The sequence below is a fragment of the Protomyctophum bolini genome, assembly GCF_963924005.1.
Source record: "Protomyctophum bolini genome assembly, chromosome: 13".
Classification (NCBI taxonomy): domain Eukaryota; kingdom Metazoa; phylum Chordata; class Actinopteri; order Myctophiformes; family Myctophidae; genus Protomyctophum; species Protomyctophum bolini.
The window spans coordinates 39,911,012-39,931,847 of record NC_137874.1 but is presented as its reverse complement, the minus strand read 5'-3'; the positions used below and the strand labels follow the sequence as shown (position 1 = coordinate 39,931,847).

Here is a 20,836-nt window from a genome sequence, read left to right as displayed (position 1 = left end):
CAGAATGGGTTAAGAGGAAAACGTGCTCGCTGACACAAAAACATGGAAACATAGAGGCTTTAGTGTTGAGAGAGGGGGGGAGGGGGGGGTGGTATTTATACATTTCAGACATCATGAGTGATACAGCAAGACCGCCCGCTGCAGGGCAACTTAGACAGGATGTACTGTATGTGGCTCTGTCGCCTGGAAACCTCACATGTCCACAAAATACTGACTTTTCACTATTCCAGATTCACAACACTGACTTTTCACTATTCCAGATTCATAAAACTGCGACTTTTCACTATTCCAGATTCACAACACTGACTTTTCACTATTCCAGATTCATAAAACTGTGACTTTTCACTATTCCAAATTCATAAAACTGTGACTTTTCACTATTCCAGATTCACAACACTGACTTTTCACTATTCCAGATTCACAACACTGACTTTTCACTATTCCAGATTCACAACACTGACTTTTCACTATTCCAGATTCACAACACTGACTTTTCACTATTCCAGATTCATAAAACTGTGACTTTTCACTATTCCAGATTCACAACACTGACTTTTCACTATTCCAGATTCATAAAACTGTGACTTTTCACTATTCCTGATTCACAACACTGACTTTTCACTATTCCAGATTCACAACACTGTGACTTTTCACTATTCCAGATTCACAACACTGACTTTTCACTATTCCAGATTCATAAAACTGTGACTTTTCACTATTCCAGATTCACAACACTGACTTTTCACTATTCCAGATTCATAAAACTGTGACTTTTCACTATTCCAGATTCACAACACTAACATTTCACTATTCCAGATTCATAAAACTGTGACTTTTCACTATTCCAGATTCATAACACTAACATTTCACTATTCCAGATTCATAACACTGACTTTTCACTATTCCAAATTCACAACACTGACTTTTCACTATTCCAGATTTATAACACTGTAACTTTTCACTATTCAAAATCTGAAAGCGGTAAAAGTAACAGATGGACAACAAGGTCCATCGCCATAGTGGCTTGTAATGGACATGTTTTGTCAAAATTCTGTCTTTGCCACACACACACACACACACACACACACACACACACACACACACACACACACACACACACACACACACACACACACACATTTCGATTTCTTTATTTGAGTCCACATTTATAAAATACATTATCAAGGACACCAATATTTTCAGTTACTTCTGATACTGATACTATACGCACTTGAATCATCACGTGTCTCAGTGCTTGAGTCCAAACAAGCCCTAAATGTACAGAATATACAGTAGGCAACACATGAACTTATTCACAGCCCACACACACACACACACACACACACACACACACACACACACACACACACACACACACACACACACACACACACACACACACACACACACAATGAGGAGCTAGCTCAGAGTTAAGGGGGTCCTTCCTTGCAAATAAAACATTTGAGAACCATACATAGTGTCGTGGGAAAATAAGTGTTACATATATTCTGCGGAAAACCTGGAGACTGACATTCAGTGATTGAGATAAAAAATAAGAACATTATAATTGTGTGTGAAAATTTGCCACAGACGAGACGGACACAATTTTGTCTGTGTCTGTGGACATATTATTAACCCATCGAGGCCTGACGTCGAAATTTATAAAATGTCTTCTAAATGCTGACAGTTTTCTGTCAGGATTATTTGTGCCACATTTTCACGATTTTTCAAAAAATAGCAGACCTATAAGCTCGTAGCGCGCCACTCTGTGGCGTTCTATGAGCTTGTAGATCTGCTATTTTTCAATAGCTAAAGCATAACGTAATGCTAACACCAAAAGGTGTCTGTCATGTTGAAGCCTTTGTGTGACACTGTAATATGATCAAGTATAGGGCGGTACATAATTTACGGTGGAAACAAATGCACACGGAGGAACGTTTAAATATGGAGGATGAGAGGTTCCTGCCGATATACAGTATATGGTAACAGGATTTCATTTCAGGCTTTTTTTTTTGGGGCCAGAAAAGAAGACATTTCACCCCGAAGGAAACATCTGGTCAATGATATTGTTTCTAAGTGACAGGATTTGTAGAGTAACTAAAACATATTTATTTTGGCCAAAAAGTTCTCAGTACTATACACAGTGCGTCCGCTAGGGAAAGTATAGGCTTTCAAGTAACTCCACAAAACCGTCTTTGTATTGGTGAGTAGTAGTAGTGAAAGTGTTATTTTTTTATTTTTGCAGCAGGCGACAGGTTGTGCAGTCTGACTTCATGCGTCCCATACATAGACTGTAAAAAATATGGACAAAGCGTTCTACGGGTCTAACATGAACATAAAATGAAGCCTGTCAGTCCTTGTTATTGTAAGTCGCCATCTTTCTAGATCTGTTTTGGCCCAGCTGCCCATTGGCTGGCCCAGACAACGAGGCGGGACTTCCCCCCTTCTTCTCCGTTGGTTTTTATTTTGACTCGAGTGGGAGGGGAATCCCGATCATAGACTGTAACGGTAGCCACGCCCCTCAGAACATACGCGACTTTATGGTAATTTGTTTAATAAATGGGACCATAATTTTCCAAAAAGAATATTATGACTTGAGAAATGAGACTTTAAACTAGTGACTGGAAGCAGAAAGTATTCATGACCATGTTTATTAAGGTAATACAGTCTAGGTGAAGTTGGGTCCAAATACATGGACTTCTATGGGGCTATGGGTTTTTCTGGGTCCAATGACAGCGCCACAACAGGCCATTATATGAACTTTCAGGAAATCCCGATTTCCTTAGTGGCTTCACAAAATATCTGTCTGACTGCCCCCCTGGTCCCATAGCGTTAACTCACTCGGCACCACAGCGCCATCTGGTGGAGGGTTCAGAGCACCGCACATGCATTTTCAACAGTGAGCACCTTTTTGTTTGGAAGCCGATTTGGCCGGAAACTGCCAGTCAGGAAGTAAAATAAAATCTGCTATGTCCCACGATTGTCATTTAATCCCATTTAATCCCATTTAATCCACCCAAAATATACTTTTTGTAAGCTAGGATCATATCATTGAAAGAAATGAGCCGCAAATGAAACTTGTTTTTTTGTCTAAAAAAAGAACAATCTGAGATATTTACATTCTAAAATCTGCCTCCCCATAGACAGCCGTTTCCGTTTTTTTTTTTTTTTTTTTACTGCACTGTAACTGGAGTGTTATAATTATGAGCGCATACAGGACACAATTGATCACGGTAATCAATTGATATAAAAAAAAGAAAGGCGATCTCAGCACCTGGGGCCTTTGGTAAACAGGCGTCAGAAGCGCCCAATGAGTTAAGGAGACGTTCTCCTATAACGCCATATGGACCAGAGCATAAGTAGCCTTGCCGAGCCATGAGGCCCATAGGGGCAGGAGCCTATCTCCTGTTTCTGTAGCGTGAGGCAGCTTGATGTACAAGTACACCCCCTGGACATGACGCTAGTATGTCACAGGGACTTATACCCCTCAATCCAACCCTTGATGCTGAGGGTCAAGCAGGGAGGCACTGGGTCCCATTTTTACAGTCTTTGGTATGACCCGGCCGGGGATCGAACCCCAACCTCCCAGTCTCAGGGCGGACACTCTAACCACAAGGCCACTGAGCTGGTGGACCAGAGCATGGTAACAGTCTATATTCTATCCACACTTTTCCTGGGCTGTGTGTGCTCCAGTTCCTGTTGATTTCATTGGATATCATTGGTCATCTGACCAGTTTCATTGGCTTTCATTGGATCAAATCGACAGGAACTGGAGCACACACAGCCCAGGAAAAGTGTGGATAAGGACACGTTGTCTTGTCATCTGGACCAGAGCATGGTCAATACTGGCACGCGTGCGTGCGTGCGTGCGTGCGTGTGTGTGTGTGTGTGTGTGAGCTTGCATGCGTTCATGAGCACATTTTATTTGGCCAAGACGAAGAACACACACACACACACACACACACACACACACACACACACACACACACACACTGCGGTGTATGTGTGTGTGTGTGTGCATGCATGTATAAATACATACAGTATCTCATGCTGTCGGGGAAACCACCAACTGTAACTAAATGTTCAGGAAATGAAAAATATACATTTTTCAGGAAATGAAGAAAACCTCATATTTTGAAAACAAAGCGATACACTGGCTCATCAACGTCGGTGTCGTGACTTTATATATTATCGTCAATTACTTCCATGAGAGGTGGTGGAGTTAGCTGCTTTAGCAGGCATTTTGAGGGTCCAATGGAGTTAAGAGGTTTTGTCCAAAGCATTGATTTAATGCACTTTTTAATGCATTTCATTGGTTCAATATATTTTCAACCAACACACAGACGTAAAGGGTGTTCAAGAGCACTGATTTATAAAAAAATAATAAGAAGAAGAAATCTAAAACCTCAAAAATGGAGTTATGCGGTTTCCTTCCAACAGCAATGTGTGTGTGCGTATGTGCACGTGCGTATGTGTGCGTGCGTATGTGTGTGAGTGCGTGCGTGTGTGCGTGTGTGTGTGTGGGCACATTTACATTTTTGTAAACCAAACAAACAAAGCAACATTCCCTCTCAGCAGAACGTATGGAGGCCTGTTATGTCAGTAGTTCCTGAGAAGAACTTATGTAATATTATCCCCACATGTACTCACAGGTGAAAAATAAAACTCTAGGATGTGCAGCGCAAACAAAACAACATTCATAAAGTATATAAGCAACACGAGAATGGCAGCCACTCGTGCAGCATTTAAATCACATAATTATACCGTGTTTAGACCAAACAGAGTCTCAGAGAAAACATTTTAAAGGAATGCCATCTTTTATACCGGCGTAGTAGGACTATAACCCATAGAAATTAACCCATTCTGACCTGAGATCAGATTCTAAAAATGTCTTCTATACATCCTGACAGTTTTCTGAAAAAGCTATGTTTCTATGTCAGTCGTTCTTCGATTTTTCAAAAAATAGCAGACCTACAACTACAAGCTCGTAGCGCGCCACTCAGTGGCGCGCTATGAGCTTGTAGATCTGCTATTTTTCATGGAGCATGGAGCCAATATGGAGCCAATATGGACTCAACCGACCCGTTGGGTGACAAAACGTCAGTGAAGAGACGCCACGCCAAACAGTGTTGATTTATTTCGTCGGCTATAATACTGTGACGAAAAATGTTCGTCGATGATGACTAAAACTAAGACTATATATATGTTGACAATTTCGTCAACAAATAAAAACTAGACTAAAATGTATAGGAAGGGATTATAGTGGACAAGAGATCCAGTTTACATAAAACCCAAGTCATTACACACTTGGTTGCATGCTGAAAATAGCCGATCTACAAGCTCACAACGCATCACGCTGCGACGCGTTGTGAGCTTGTAGATCTGCTATTTTCAGCAAGTGTAAAAATCAGCCATTCACGATTACAAGGCTCGCCAAAATACATTTTATAGCCCACCAAACCAACTGTAGATTTAAACTAAACTAAACGACTAAACTCTTATGATATTTAGTCTTTTAAAACTATAGACTAACACTACAACATTCCAGGTGACTAAAACTATATGAAATCTATTCAAAGGACATATTACTGTATGACTAAAAGCTCAAATCTAAATGTGCGCAATCAAAAACAACACTGCGTCAAATCTATAACTATTTAAAGGTTGAACTGTTTCACTTATATCACACACTATACTGGAGTCGTGTGCTCTTGTGAACACACAAGACAGATTTATACAACTGTTGTGAAATGACTTGATGCAATGCACGATGCAAGATAAGGACTTATCTCTTCCTATATATATGTGGTTTATAAGGGTGTGATACTTTAAATGAAATGAAATAAAGCATCGTATAAAGGAGATATAGCCAGCCGCGGGGCCCAAATCACACATTGTACTATAGCGTTGTTGTCGTGCTGTTTCGCACGGCGACACTAATGATCACGTTTGTGAACGCACAGCGTGCGAAACGCGGGCTCTGATCAGACCTGCATGCTCTCAGCTTATTATATTTACACAGAAAGCAGCTTTTACAAACATCCGGGCCACGTTCAAAGGACGCGGCGCACACACACCTCTCTCTCTCTCTCTCTCTCTCTCTCTGAGAGCAGCCAGGATGAAGGCAACTATTCCACTTAAACCCTTCTAGACGGGAAACCCTTTTGGTGTTTTTAAGCATTATATGTTATGCTTTAGCATGTTGAAAAATAGCAGATCTACAAGCTCGCAGATCTGCTATTTTTTCAAAAAATCGCGAAAATGTGGTGCAAATCTTGGAATATACTGTATATTCTTTCAGAGAGAACGTTTTTAACTCAAATCTTTGCTTCTGGGGGGGGGGTCCCTGGAACTACATATTTTCAGATGGGGGGTCGGCGGCCAATTACATATATTTTTGGGGGTCCTTGGCATGAAAATGATTGAGAACGACTGACACATAGAAACATTCGAAACATTCGAAAATTGAACATATATTCTTTCAGAAGACTTTTATTTTATTTTATTTCGACGTCAGGCCTAAATGGGTTAACCCATTCTGAACGGGAACCCATTTTGGTGTCAGCATCATGTTATGCTTTAGCTATTGAAAAATAGCAGATCTACAAGCTCATAGCGCGCCACCGAGTGGCGCGCTACGAGCTTGTAGGTCTGCTATTTTTGAAAAATCAAAGAACGACTGACATTTTTAGAATCTGATATCAGGTCAGAATGGGGTTCATCAGACCAGTTGTGTGTCCAGTGGAAACCTCGTATGAATCTGATCTCAGGTCAGAATGGGTTAAGAGAGGAAGTGGGATCAGAACGCTTACTGTGATTTAACCGAGCAGACGATCATTGGAGTCTTTCTATAATTCCATTTTATATTATTTTATATTTTTGGCGGTGGTCTTTTTTTTTTTAGATCGTTCTGCTCTTCAATAATTGCCCGCTCGCCACGCTTTCCTAAAAGTTTTTTCTGTGTCAGGGACCTTTAAATAGACACACATTAACGTTAGGGCCATGGATGGATAATGCCCAGAGGACCCGCAAATAAGATTAGCCTTTTGTTTTTTAGACATGATATATTATACAGAATCGCCTGTACTGCAATAACTGCATGACTGTGGAGTATAGCTTTGGAACGAGACCTTGGAAAACCCCATACATTGTCCTTATTGCGAACCAGTGAGCACTTACTATGAGACCTAGCAGACCATGTCTGTCTGTGTGTGTGTGTGTCTGTGTGTGTGTGTCCCACCTTTGTGCCCATATATGGAGCTGAGTGATTTGTTTGTGATTGATGCAACACACTCCATATTTGGACGTATATGGAGCTGAGTGATTTGTGTCACCATGACTCAGCCATAACCATATAAGGAGTCCCCAAAGCAGCTATACGTCCAAAACCCAGATATGTACGAGCTGCGTTCGCTTCCCGCGTTTGCGCGTCTTACTGGTATATATATATAGATGAACACAAACGTATTAATTAAGACTATGGTTTCTTTTTAAGGTTTGCACTGTGGGCCTGTCTTATGTGATATATTAGACATGTTCTTTATTTCCCTCCATCCCCTTTCAGTATATTTATTGGTCAGCGGAAAAACAAACAATGGGAAAATGATAACAACCAACAAACCAAACCCATTAAATCACAGATAATTTGGTAAATATGCCTGATCCAGCTGAGGCGGAACATTCGTCCCAACAAACACACACGCACACACGCACAGAGGCACACACACACACACACACACACACACACACACACACGCACAGAGGCACACACACATGCACAGAGGCACACACACATGCACAGAGGCACACACACATGCACAGAGGCACACACACATGCACGCACAGAGGCGCACACACACGCACAGAGGCACTCACGCACGCACAGAGGCACACACACATGCACAGAGGCGCACACACACACACACACACACACACACAGGCGCTCAGCCCCAGACTGTTGACACCATAGCACTGCTCCCCTTAAAACGATTTTATGGCGCGATCGGCTTATGATGCAACAGCGAGACCCGATGCCACGGCAGGCAGACAGACAGACAGACAGGGAGGGAGACAGACAGGCAGACAGACAGACAGACAGACAGGGAGGCAGACAGACAGGGAGGCAGACAGACAGGGCCGAGGCCTTCTTCCGAACTCCCGAGACAATGCAAAGCATATATATTTACACCCCCGGCCCAGCCCAGCCTCGGCCACCAACCACCATCCTTCCAGACATGCAAATCCACCTCGCCTGGAGGGGTAAAGTCAGGTGAAACGTGGGCCCAACAAAAGGAGCTGTACTCGGATAGGAGATGAGAGGAGACGAGGGGAGAGGGGAGAGGGGAAAGGCATGGAGGACAGAGGAGAGAGGAGAGAGAGGGGAGAGGAGAGGAGAGGGGAAAGGCATGGAGGACAGAGGAGAGAGGAGAGAGGAGAGAGGGGACAGGCATGGAGGACAGAGGAGAGAGGAGAGGGGAAAGGCATGGAGGAGAGAGGACAGAGGAGAGAGGAGAGGGGAAAGGCATGGAGGAGAGAGGGGAGAGGAGAGAGGAGAGAGGGGACAGGCATGGAGGAGAGAGGAGATGAGAGGGGAGAGGCATGGAGGACAGAGGAGAGAGGAGAGAGGAGAGGAGGGGAGAGGGGAAAGGCATGGAGGAGAGAGGAGAGGAGAGGGGAAAGGCATGGAGGAGAGAGGAGAGGAGAGGGGAACGGCATGAAGGAGAGAGGAGAGGAGAGGGGAAAGGCATGAAGGAGAGAGGAGAGGAGAGGGGAACGGCATGGAGGAGAGAGGAGAGGAGAGGCATAAAGGAGAGAGGAGACGAGAGGAGAGGGGAAAGACATGAAGGACAGAGGAGAGAGGGGAGGCATGGAGGAGAGAGGAGAGAGAGGAGAGGGGAAAGGCATGAAGGACAGAGGAGAGAGGGGAGGCATGGAGGCGAGAGGAGAGGGGAAAGGCATGGAGGAGAGAGGAGAGAGGAGAGGAGAGGAGAGGGGAAAGGCATGAAGGACAGAGGAGAGGAGACTACAGGCATGGAGGACAGAGGAGAGAGGGGAGGCATGGAGGAGAGAGGAGAGAGGAGAGGAGAGGAGAGGGGAAAGGCATGGAGGAGAGAGGAGAGGAGACTACAGGCATGGAGGACAGAGGAGAGAGGGGAGGCATGGAGGAGAGAGGAGAGAGGAGAGGAGAGGAGAGGGGAAAGGCATGGAGGAGAGAGGAGAGGAGACTACAGGCATGGAGGACAGAGGAGAGAGGGGAGGCATGGAGGAGAGAGGAGAGAGGAGAGGAGAGGAGAGGGGAAAGGCATGGAGGAGAGAGGAGAGGAGACTACAGGCATGGAGGACAGAGGAGAGAGGGGAGGCATGGAGGAGAGAGGAGAGAGGAGAGGAGAGGAGAGGGGAAAGGCATGGAGGAGAGAGGAGAGGAGACTACAGGCATGGAGGACAGAGGAGAGAGGGGAGGCATGGAGGAGAGAGGAGAGAGGAGAGGAGAGGAGAGGGGAAAGGCATGGAGGACAGAGGAGAGGAGACTACAGGCATGGAGGACAGAGGAGAGAGGCATGGAGGACAGAGGAGAGGAGACTACAGGCATGGAGGCGAGGCGTTGGGCTTGGGTTGCCCCAGACTGCCTGCCAGTCAGCGGCGCTCTCACTGATTCCATTTTAGCTGTGACACAGTGGGTGAACAGCAGCCGGCTCCTACCTGCAGTGAATTCTAATCAGCCCAGGGGTCTGTCTCCTTCTCCCCTCCTTCTCCTCCTCTCTCTCTCTCTCTGTGTCTGTGTCTCTCTCTCGCTCCGTGCCCCCTCCCTCCCTCTGTACCCTGCCTTGAACTAAAGGGGGCTGATGATCCTTCAAAATTAATTAGATCCTTGTAGGAGGAGGAGGAGGCGGCCATTTTCTTTTCTGTTCTTATTGCCTCCATACCCGGAGGCAAATTATTTTATTTTTTGGGGGATGGGAGGGGGGGGGGGGGGGGGGGGGGATCTCTCTCTCTTTCTGTCCTTTCTTCCTTCTGTCTTTCTGTGTCTGTCTAGAAATACACACAGACACGTTCGCACGTACACCTGCACGCACGCATGCACACAGGACACACACACTTTTTATATCATCCCTGATATAACATTTTACGTTTCTCCTTCACAGTTCACACACCACACACACACACACTACAAGACACACACACACTACACGACACGCGCGCAGCCAAGCGTCTCGTCAAAAATCTGTCCTCTCAATCTTTATGTCGATTTCTCTGAATTTATACGCTGTCTGTCTGCCTGCCTGCCTGCCTGCCTGTCTGCCTGCCTGCCTGCCTGCCTGCCTGCCTGCCTGTCTGTGCGTCTGTCTGTCTGTCTGTCTGTCTGTCTGTCTGTCTGTCTGTCTGTCTGTCTGTCTGTCTGTCTGTCTGTCTGTCTGTCTGTCTGTCTGTCTGTCTGCCTGCCTCTCTCTCTCTCTCCAGCCTCTCCTCCCAGTGTGTGTGTGTGTGTGTGTGTGTGTGTGTGTGTGTGTGTGTGTGTGTGTGTGTGTGTGTCTGTCTCTCTCCACGGAGGGAAAGTCAGGCTGTCAATAAAATCCCCCAGAGGTCAGTTTGTCTGCTGGAGAATCAGACACAATGGTCCGTCCACGCACACACACACACACACACACACACACACACACACACACACACACACACACACACACACAATGGTCCACGCACACCGGCTCCACTCTGCCACAGCAGCCCCGCTCTGCCTGCCTCCCTGCCTCCCTGCCACCACAACAAAGAGACACAGCCTCACACACACGCACGCAGAGAGAGAGAGAGAGAGACAGACAGAGAGAGGGAGAGAGAGAGAGAGAGAGAGAGGCAGACAGACAGAAAGAGAGAGAGAGAGAGAGAGGAGGGGGGGCATCATCTTCAGTCAGGCTTGCCGTTAATCAGAGCTTCCTAGAATTGGTTGACAACCTCATGAAATATGCTGCATCGAATTGGACATCAGTTTAATCAAGGGTGGTGGGTGGGTGGGTGTGTCTGGAGGGGGGGGGGGGGGACCCAGACATGAGAGGGGGGGGGTTTGGGGGCGGGGGGCGTGCTCGTGAAATAAATAGGAGACGGTATCAGACACGCACGTGGTGTGCGGCCGGGTATAATATACATCCTGAATATGCAAAACGAGGCTTTACAAAATAATATACGCTCACTTTACATGCATACGTATTCCCACCAGGGTGAGAGAGAGAGAGAGAGAGAGAGATCTACAGAGAGCTGATTTAAGCCATTCTGACCTGAGATCAGATTCAACAAAAATGTCTTCTATGTCAGTCAGTCGCTCTTCGATTTTTCAAAAATAGCAGACCTACAAGCTCGTAGCGCGCCACTCGGTGGCGCGCTACGAGCTTGTAGATCTGCTATTTTTCAATAGCTAAAGCATGACATCATGCTGACACCAAAATGCGTTCCCGTTCAGAATGATTTAAGTCCGGACAGACAGACAGACAGACAGACAGAGTAAATAGCCGATCTACAAGGTCACAACAACGGCGCGGAACGCAAACCTGCCACCTCGTTGCGACCTTGCAGATCGGCTATTCCCCCCCCCCCCGTCCGACACCTGTGCGCGGCGATCGACCCGCTATATAAAATCCGGGGGCCGTTATATCGCGGCCACCACCACCAAATAACCCATTTTGGGTGGGAACCCCTTTTGGTGTTAGCATCATGTTATGCTTTAGCTATTGAAAAATAGCAGATCTACAAGCTCATAGCGCGCCACCGAGTGGCGCGCTACGAGCTTGTAGGTCTGCTATTTTTTTTAAATCGAAGAGCGGCTGACATAGAAGACATTTTTTTAAATCTGATCTCAGGTCAGAATAAAAACTGTCAGGATGTAGAAGACGTTTCTAGAATCTGATCTCAGGTCAGAATGGGATAAAGAGGCTCTGGATGCATTGTGTCAACGTCTATCTATGTGTTGATGAGGGTCTGGAGATGAAACCCACCCGTTATCTGTGGGGGGGGGGTTCTCAAAAAGACACATGACATTTACATAACCGTATGTATTCCACTTGCGCTTTTGTGTGTGTGCCGGTGGACCTTAATTCATGGTAATTTATGGATTTTGTTTGAAATGCTTAACAACTGGATTGCATTCGCTACCCCTACTCGTGTGTCTGGTATATTAATATAAATCACCAATTTATTCACAATTTGCACCCCAAGCGCAAGTGATCTTCATTGAAGCAGGGACATTTGTTCCCTGTAACCTATACACAAAAAAACACATGGTCTGTTGGTGTGCGTGCGTGCGTGTGTGTGCATGAGATATGTATATGTATCATTTATCTTTGATGAATACCGTGTATTGTATATATAATATATATATCACACACGACACACTACTTAATCTTTACCTTTTTCTGAAAAATGACATTTTCGCACTGGTACAAACAAACGTCTGTTATCTTTCTGACGTGACAAAGTGTTGCTCCACTTGTGGGAATATCCCATTCTGAACGGGAACCCATTTTGGTGTTATAGCACTATGTTATGCTTTAGCTATTGAAAAATAGCAGACCTACAAGCTCATAGCGCGCCACCGAGTGGCGCGCTATGAGCTTGTAGGTCTGCTATTTTTGAAGAAATCGAAGAGCCACTGACATAGAAGACATTTTTAGAATCTGATCTCAGGTCAGAATGGAAAACTGTCAGGATGTAGAAGACATTTTTTTAAATCTGATCTCAGGTCAGAATGAAAAACTGTCAGGATGTAGAAGACATTTTTTAGAATCTGATCTCAGGTCAGAATGGAAAACTGTCAGGATGTAGAAGACATTTTTTAGAATCTGATCTCAGGTCAGAATGAAAAACTGTCAGGATGTAGAAGACATTTTTTAGAATCTGATCTCAGGTCAGAATGGAAAACTGTCAGGATGTAGAAGACATTTTTTAGAATCTGATCTCAGGTCAGAATGGAAAACTGTCAGGATGTAGAAGACATTTTTTAGAATCTGATCTCAGGTCAGAATGGGATAATATGTATACCCTGCAGTAAAAACAGTTGTCTCTCGCTTCACTCTCGACCAACACCAAATCAAGCAGAGCAAACAGGGAGAATTCACCTCTTTGCCGTCAACCCTACTGCCGCCTATAATTAACCCATTCTGACCTGAGATCAGATTCATATACGAGGTTTCCACTGGACACACACTGGTCTGATCAACCCATTCTGACCTGAGATCAGATTCTAAAAAATGTCAGTCGTTCTTCGTTTTTTTCAAAAAAATAGCAGACCTACAAGCTCGTAGCGCGCCACTCGGTGGCGCGCTACGAGCTTGTAGATCTGCTATTTTTCAATAGCTAAAGCTACAACGTGATGCTAACACCAAAACGGTGTTCCCGATCAGAATGTGTTAAATTATCGAGTCGCTCAGAGTACTGTATCTATCTCTTGTTACATTTAAGTGCATTATAAACGGCTGTACAGTAGCATGAAGTGCAAACAGGGAGAATTAGGCACATAATGCATTTAATGCACCCACACGCCGCCCGCCGCGCACTTTAGAGGCGATGGTTGGAAAAACAACTGTACCCGCCCCCCCCCCCCTCCCTGCCGGCTTTAATTGATTCACCTTTGACCTTTATTAATTGCTCTCATGCGGAAAAACCCACCATTTATGCAAAAAATAAATAATCATATTAGAGAATTTACGCTGATGTAAACAGAACAGACACACCATTAACCCATTCTGACCTGAGATCAGATTCTAAAAATGTCTGTTTGTTTGAAAATGACAGTTTTTTCTGAAAAAGCTATGTTTCTAAAAATGTCAGTCGTTCTTCGATTTTTTCAAAAATAGCAGACCTACAAGCTCGTAGCGCGCCGCTCGTAGCGCGCCACTCGGTGGCGCGCTATGAGCTTGTAGATCTGCTATTTTTCAATAGCTAAAACATAACATAATGCTAACACCAAAAGGGGTTCCCGCCCCAAAATGGGTTAATGTTTTCTCTTTGACTGTATAATAAACACGTAACAGTCAAATTATTAAATGTTAAATCACGGCCCCATCAACCATCAGAACCAAGGACGGGTGTTTTCAATGAATCTAACATGGTTCAAATGGAGCTTGAAGTCACAAACATGGTTAAATATCCCTCTAGCTCTATAGGTAATATGCTTCCATCGGTGAAAATAGCAGATCTATAAGCCCACAACATGTTACGTGACGGGTTGTACAAGCTTGTACAGATCAGCTTTCTTCACTCATGTTTCCTTTGAAAATCTTTTGCAAATCTTTTTGAAGATCTGTTTTTTTTTGCTCTATATAGTTTACACAACAACATGGATCAAAGTACGGATATCTGCCGTGCCGTTTGGAAGCAGTTATAGAACATAGATTAGCAGTTATAGGACATAGATTAGCAGTTATAGAACATAGATTAGCAGTTATTATAGGACATACTGTATATAGATTATCAGTTATAGGACATAGATTAGCAGTTATTATAGGACATAGAGATTGGCCTGCAGTGGAATCGAATCATCCAGGAGGAATACGGCGTTTGATAAGGGCACAGCGCCACGGCGCAACACATGCAACTAGAAGAACAGGTCTTGTCTTAAGAATTAGAATATGGAATGCCTCCAGATAATATAGCAGCCCATTAAAAACTGCCACCTCCTCAACTCTTCTGTCCTGTCCTTGAGGTTAAAACAAGCATTCTTTTCTTTCTCTCTGCTTTGTAAAGACAATTCACACTATTCAACTATTTACACTTTTTTTTTTGTTTTTCTCGGAAGAGATTTTGTTTGGAGAGAGAGAGAGGAATTAAGAGAGAGATTAAAAAAATATATATATATTTTTTTTCTCCAAACCACTTAAATGTTAACATCTTAAATGTGAGCTAATGTGTGTATATGAATGTACAAACATTCCTGGAGAATATTATGCCACTTCTCAAACCCCTTTGGGGGCATTTCTATCACATTTTCTATATCGACCTTGTGCATCATTTTTAAATATTAAATAAGTGAAAACAAACAAACAACTCTTCTATTCCGTTAGAACTAAGACACACACATACTCCGTGCTCACACTTCCAAATGTAACGATTCTTGTCAGATTGTGACTTGGGGGGAGAGAGAGAGACAGAGAGAGACAGAGAGAGAGAGAGAGGTTCCTGGATACCTCCAGCTTAACTGTAACTGTTATCACGTCTCGGTATATCTTGTGTATACTTGTTAAGCATGGCGGTATAAGAGATGAGTGTTTGTTGTGGAGCACACAATGGGCAGAGAGAGAGAGAGAGAGAGAGCCCTGTAGGCCGCCCACGTTGTCGTCCGTGTGTCTAGGAGAGGTGTACGGCGCTTTAACCCATTCTGACCTGAGATCAGATTAATACGAAGGTTTCCACTGCAGGACACACACTATTCTGACCTGAGATCAGATTCTAAAAAAATCTGTCGTTTTTTTAGATTTTTCAAAAATAGCAGACCTACAAGCTCGTAGCGCGCCACTCGGTGGCGCGCTACGAGCTTGTAGATCTGCTATTTTTCAATAGCTATAAAGCACAACGTAATGCTAACACCAAAAACGGGTTCCCGCACAAAATGGCTTAACGCCAGGGCTTTTCATCCTGTGGCATAAATGTGACCTCTGACCACTAATAAATCTAATTTAACCAAACAAGCACAACATAACCAACACGCGTGAAGAGAAAAGAGCAGTGTATTCTTCTTTCTCTGACTGAAGAAGTGACTCTCGGGGTGAATCAGTATAGTACAGTACATGACAACAAACAAACTAAACTAAACACTCACACACCGCACCGAAACCACTCCAGATTATCTGGCTCGACACTAGCAGACGACCGGATAATCTACTTTGCCGAAATATACCGGCCATTTTGTTTTTTCCCCTCTCTCTCTTTGCATTTCATTCATCAGCAGCACATGCTCTAGGTTAACCCATTCTGACCTGAGATCAGATTAATACGAGTTTTCCACTGCAGGACACACACTGGTCTGATTGACCCATTCTGACCTGAGATCAGATTCTATAAAATGTCAGTCGTTCTTCGATTTTTCAAAAAATAGCAGATCTACAAGCTCGTAGCGCGCCACTCGGTGGCGCGCTACGAGCTTGTAGATCTGCTATTTTTCAATAGCTAAAGCATGACATGATGCCAACACCAAAATGAGTTCCCGTTCAGAATGGGTTAATAATAGGAGATATGAATTCAAATCAAATATTCAAAAGCTTATTAAACATATGCTATAATATAGCTCTTGAGTATAGTTAAATGTTTCTTAAGTTAGAACCACTTTGGACCTAGAGATATATACACTTTGTATACTAGTAGGGCGAATAGTGATCGAATAGACCCATCTACGTACGAGCTTGTAGAATGGATATTTATCTTTTCTTCTGTCTGTCTGTGTGTGTGTGTACGCGTGCGTGCGTGTGTGTGTGTGTGTGTGTGTGTGTGTGTGTGTGTGTGTTGAAAAATGGCGACTTGTCCAAAATGTGGATGCCAGCGTTGATGTGGACAATAGATGACAGAAGCATACAGTATGCTTTAGGAGTTGTGCCATCCTTCTGAGGCATAATGAGGAGAAGGAATAAACACTTCCAACATGTGAAGTTTGTTGATCTGCTGGCACGGCAGAACAATGGACTCTCAACCACTTTTTTTAACCACTTTAAACCATTTTTTTTAAACTTTAGTTGTTGTAAAACAGCAGATCCACAAGCTCTTGAGCTTGTGGATCATGAAAGATCATGAAAATGTGGCGCAAATCTTTGAATATATATTCTTTCGCAGCGATTCTTTTTAAAAACTCATATCTTTGCTTCTAGAGAGGGTGGAACAAAAAAATGGTTTGACCCATTTTGGGGCGGGAACCCCTTTTGGTGTTTTAAACATTATGTTATAATCTAGCTATTGAAAAATAGCAGATCTACAAGCTCATAGCGCGCCACTCGGTGGCGCGCTATGAGCTTGTAGGTCTGCTATTTTTTGAAAGATCGTAAAAAATTATTGTGGTGTAAATCTTTGAATATATATTCTTTCAAAGTGAAAGGTCTTAAATCGGGTCTTAAATGGGTTAAGATGGGGTCGGCGGGTTGTGGGTGGGTGGGGCGCTCCGGCCTGACGTGAAAAAAAGGTTTGAGAACCACTGATTATTAGAAACATCAGGTTTTTCAGAAAACAGTCATGATTTATAGAATACAATTTTGAAAGAAAAGGTCTAAATGTGTTATAAATGAGCTTCTCACAAGGGGGGGGGGGGGGGAGGAGCGGGGGGATGAAAAATAACCCATTTGACTACTCATGTGATGTCTGAAAAGTGTCTCCAACCCTGAAGCAAATATTTCACAATGAAAGACTTCATCAATTTGGCGCACAGGTGTCCATAGCAACTGGAGAAAGATATTTTCTTTTTTTAACCCATTCTGACCGGGAACCCATTTTGGTGTTAGCATCACGTTATGCTTTAGCTATTGAAAAATAGCAGATCTACAAGCTCGTATCGCGCCACCGAGTGGCGCGATACGAGCTTGTAGGTCTGCTATTTTTGAAAAATTCGAAGAACGACTGACATTTTTAGAATCTGATCTCAGGTCAGAATGGGTTCATCAGACCAGTGTGTGTCCAGTGGAAAACCTCGTATGAATCTGATCTCAGGTCAGAATGGGTTAAAAGGGGAAGGAGGAGGACGACCGTGTGGCCAAAAAACTAACAAAAAAAAAAGAGAAAAGCCTGGTCTGATATTCACTAAATAACTATGAAAAACAAAAGAAATCCATTCTCCGTCAATATACTGTAGCTCGCACTGCTCCCAAACGGGCTCTGCATTTCTAAAGCGCCTTTCAAAGCTCTTTGCAAATGTGTCGTATTCATCCATTCACAGACATTCAATCAATGTGCATCATATTAACCCATTCTGACCTGAGATTAGATTCATACGAGGTTTCCACTGGACACACACACTGGTCTGATGAACCCATTCTGACCTGAGATCAGATTCTAAAAATGTCAGTCGTTCTTCGAATTTTTCAAAAATAGCAGACCTACAAGCTCGTATCGCGCCACTCGGTGGCGCGATATGAGCTTGTAGGTCTGCTATTTTTCAATAGGTAAAGTGCTAACACGAAAATGGGTTCCCGGTCAGAATGGGTTAATCCATTCACAAACATTCAATCAATATGCATCATATTCATCCATTCACATACATTCAATCAACATGCATCACATTCACACACATTGGCACAACAACGGTGGAAGGCCACCATGGTTTGCACGCAGAGGTTTGCGTTAAAAACTAAGGACACGCGCTGTGATTGGCCAGTGTGCACTTGTGCAAGGACGCGCTGTGATTGGCCAGGATGGCAGTGTTTGTTTTTGGCAGCAAATTCCTATTTTAGTTTAGTCGTTTTAGTTTTAGTGTGATTGATGATATGATATATATATATATATATATATATATATATATATATATAATAGAATACATTATAGAGCATATACATATAAATATATGACTTACACTATTACATTATTTAATTATGTACTTAATTTCTCTGTGAATTATTTTATTTAAGTTTATACCATGTTGGTATTTATGTACTGACATCAAGCGATGAAGCTGAGATAAGTTATAAAGTGATATAGGGTTATATACGTTTGTTTTTACTTCTCCCTACTCCTTTCCGAACATAAAAAAATTAAAAATAATAATAATGTAAATAGTACAGTAAGAGCATAAAACAGGTAGTGCAACATCAACTGAAATACAAAATAATTGATGACTGTAAAGTGACATATCAACATGTGATGATAAATCACATGGTTATCGTAATGGCACGGACCGGCATACTTCGCCGATACCGATTTTTCGGCAGCTTTTCCGATCTTGGTATAATCGTTACAACGTCTCTACTGTATCCTCGTCGGCAGACGTTACGGAGGTTCAGTGTCTTTTCGCTCAAGGACAGTTTGACCCAAAGCCAGAAGGCGATCCAATCCCAAAGCGCCGGCCACTTTTACCTTGGGATCCAAAGCCGTCTGTCTCCCTGTCTCTTCTTTTTAAAGCTACTATACTAAACAGTTATAAAATAAACTAAACCTTTCAGCCGCCATTGCCAGCCATAAATAACCCTAATAAACGTTGCGTGCTCGTAGGACAGTTTGCGTATGCGTTGCTGTGTCTGTGGCTGCGTGCGTCGGTTAACATAAAACGGTGCAGGGGGTTTATGAACGGGGATCAGGCGTTGGGCTGCATTCTATTGTCGTAGACGGTGACCTGTTGTGTCTTGTCATGGCGCGGGTTTGCCCGCCAGTCTGCCCAAGGTGAAAGACATCGAGAGAGTAGCAGCAGCGATGGAAACTACATAATACAAATACTGGGCTGACCACTACCCATTTTGGGGGCGGGAACCCCTTTTGGTGTTAGCATTATGTTATGCTTTATAGCTATTGAAAAAAAATAGCAGATCTACAAGCTCATAGCGCGCCACCGAGTGGCGCGCTACGAGCTTGTAGCTCTGCTATTTTTTGAAAAATCAAAGAACGACTGACACAGAAACATAGCTTTTTCAGAAAACTGTCAGGATGTGTAGAAGACATTTTTAAAATCTGATCTCAGGTCAAAAATGGGTTAATAGTTAGGATGGGTATACATGTGCAAATGTACCGTACAGTGACAAACAATACCCCTCCAAAGGAGTGGGGACCATATTATTATTGTTATTATTATTATTATTATTATTATTATTATTATTATCATCAAAGGACGACTGCAGTAGTTCACTCTAGAGACGAGTAAAGTGATTGTCAGTGCGTTGTGCATGTGAGGGCGCATGTGAGGACACACACACGCACGCACGCACACACACATACGCACACACACACACACACACACACACACACACACACACACACACACTATTGAGCGAGACCGAGGGAGCTCAAGGCACAGCATGACCGTGCACTTTTTTTTTTATCAGAGGAGGAGGAGGAAGAAAACTGGATTCTCTCTCTAGTCGGAACGGAAGCAAGATATATATATTAATAATAATAACCACCTGTCCTTCAAACAAACTAACAAACGGTCCGTTTATACGGGTTTATATTACAACGGTAACGGCCGCGGTAACCTGCCGAAAAACACCAAACCGTCCAGTTAGTGTTAAATAGGTGTGGTTGTTTGTTTGTTGCGTGTGAGAGAGCAGTAAAAAAGAACACAATGCAAGTTGTAAAAAGAGACAATGGTGTTCTGGTACGAAGTACAAAATGGACTTTGCAAAAGGTTTTTTATGATGCAACATGTTTCTTCAGCTTGCAACGTTAGGCAACAACACACACACGCACACACACCATCACACACACCATCACACACACACACACACACACACACACACACACACACACACACACACACACACACACACACACACACCCACACACAGCCTATACACATTTCTGTTCACATGGAAATTCACACTTGGGCTTGGCCACAACGTAATTCCACGGAACATAACTGCTCCTATTGCCTAATTTTCGTGCCATCTGCCAAATCCAGGAAATACAATGACATTGACCCATTCTGACCTGAGATCAGATTCATACGAGGTTTCCACTGTGGACATGGACACACAGTGGTCTGATGAACCCATTCTGACCTGAGATCAGATTGTAAAAAATGTCAGTCGTTCTTCGATTTTAAAAAAATAGCAGACCTACAAGCTCGTAGCGCGCCACTCGGTGGCGCGCTATGAGCTTGTAGATCTGCTATTTTTCAATAGCTAAAGCATAACATAATGCCAACACCAAAACGGGTTCCCGTTCAGAAAGGATT

General features: G+C 43.6%; 1 protein-coding gene across 2 annotated transcripts in view; it reads right to left on the bottom strand.

The window, feature by feature from the left end:
• The window catches only part of zbtb20 (zinc finger and BTB domain containing 20), a 480,443-nt gene that overhangs the window by 17,461 nt on the left and 442,146 nt on the right, over positions 1-20,836 (bottom strand). The window lies entirely within an intron of this gene.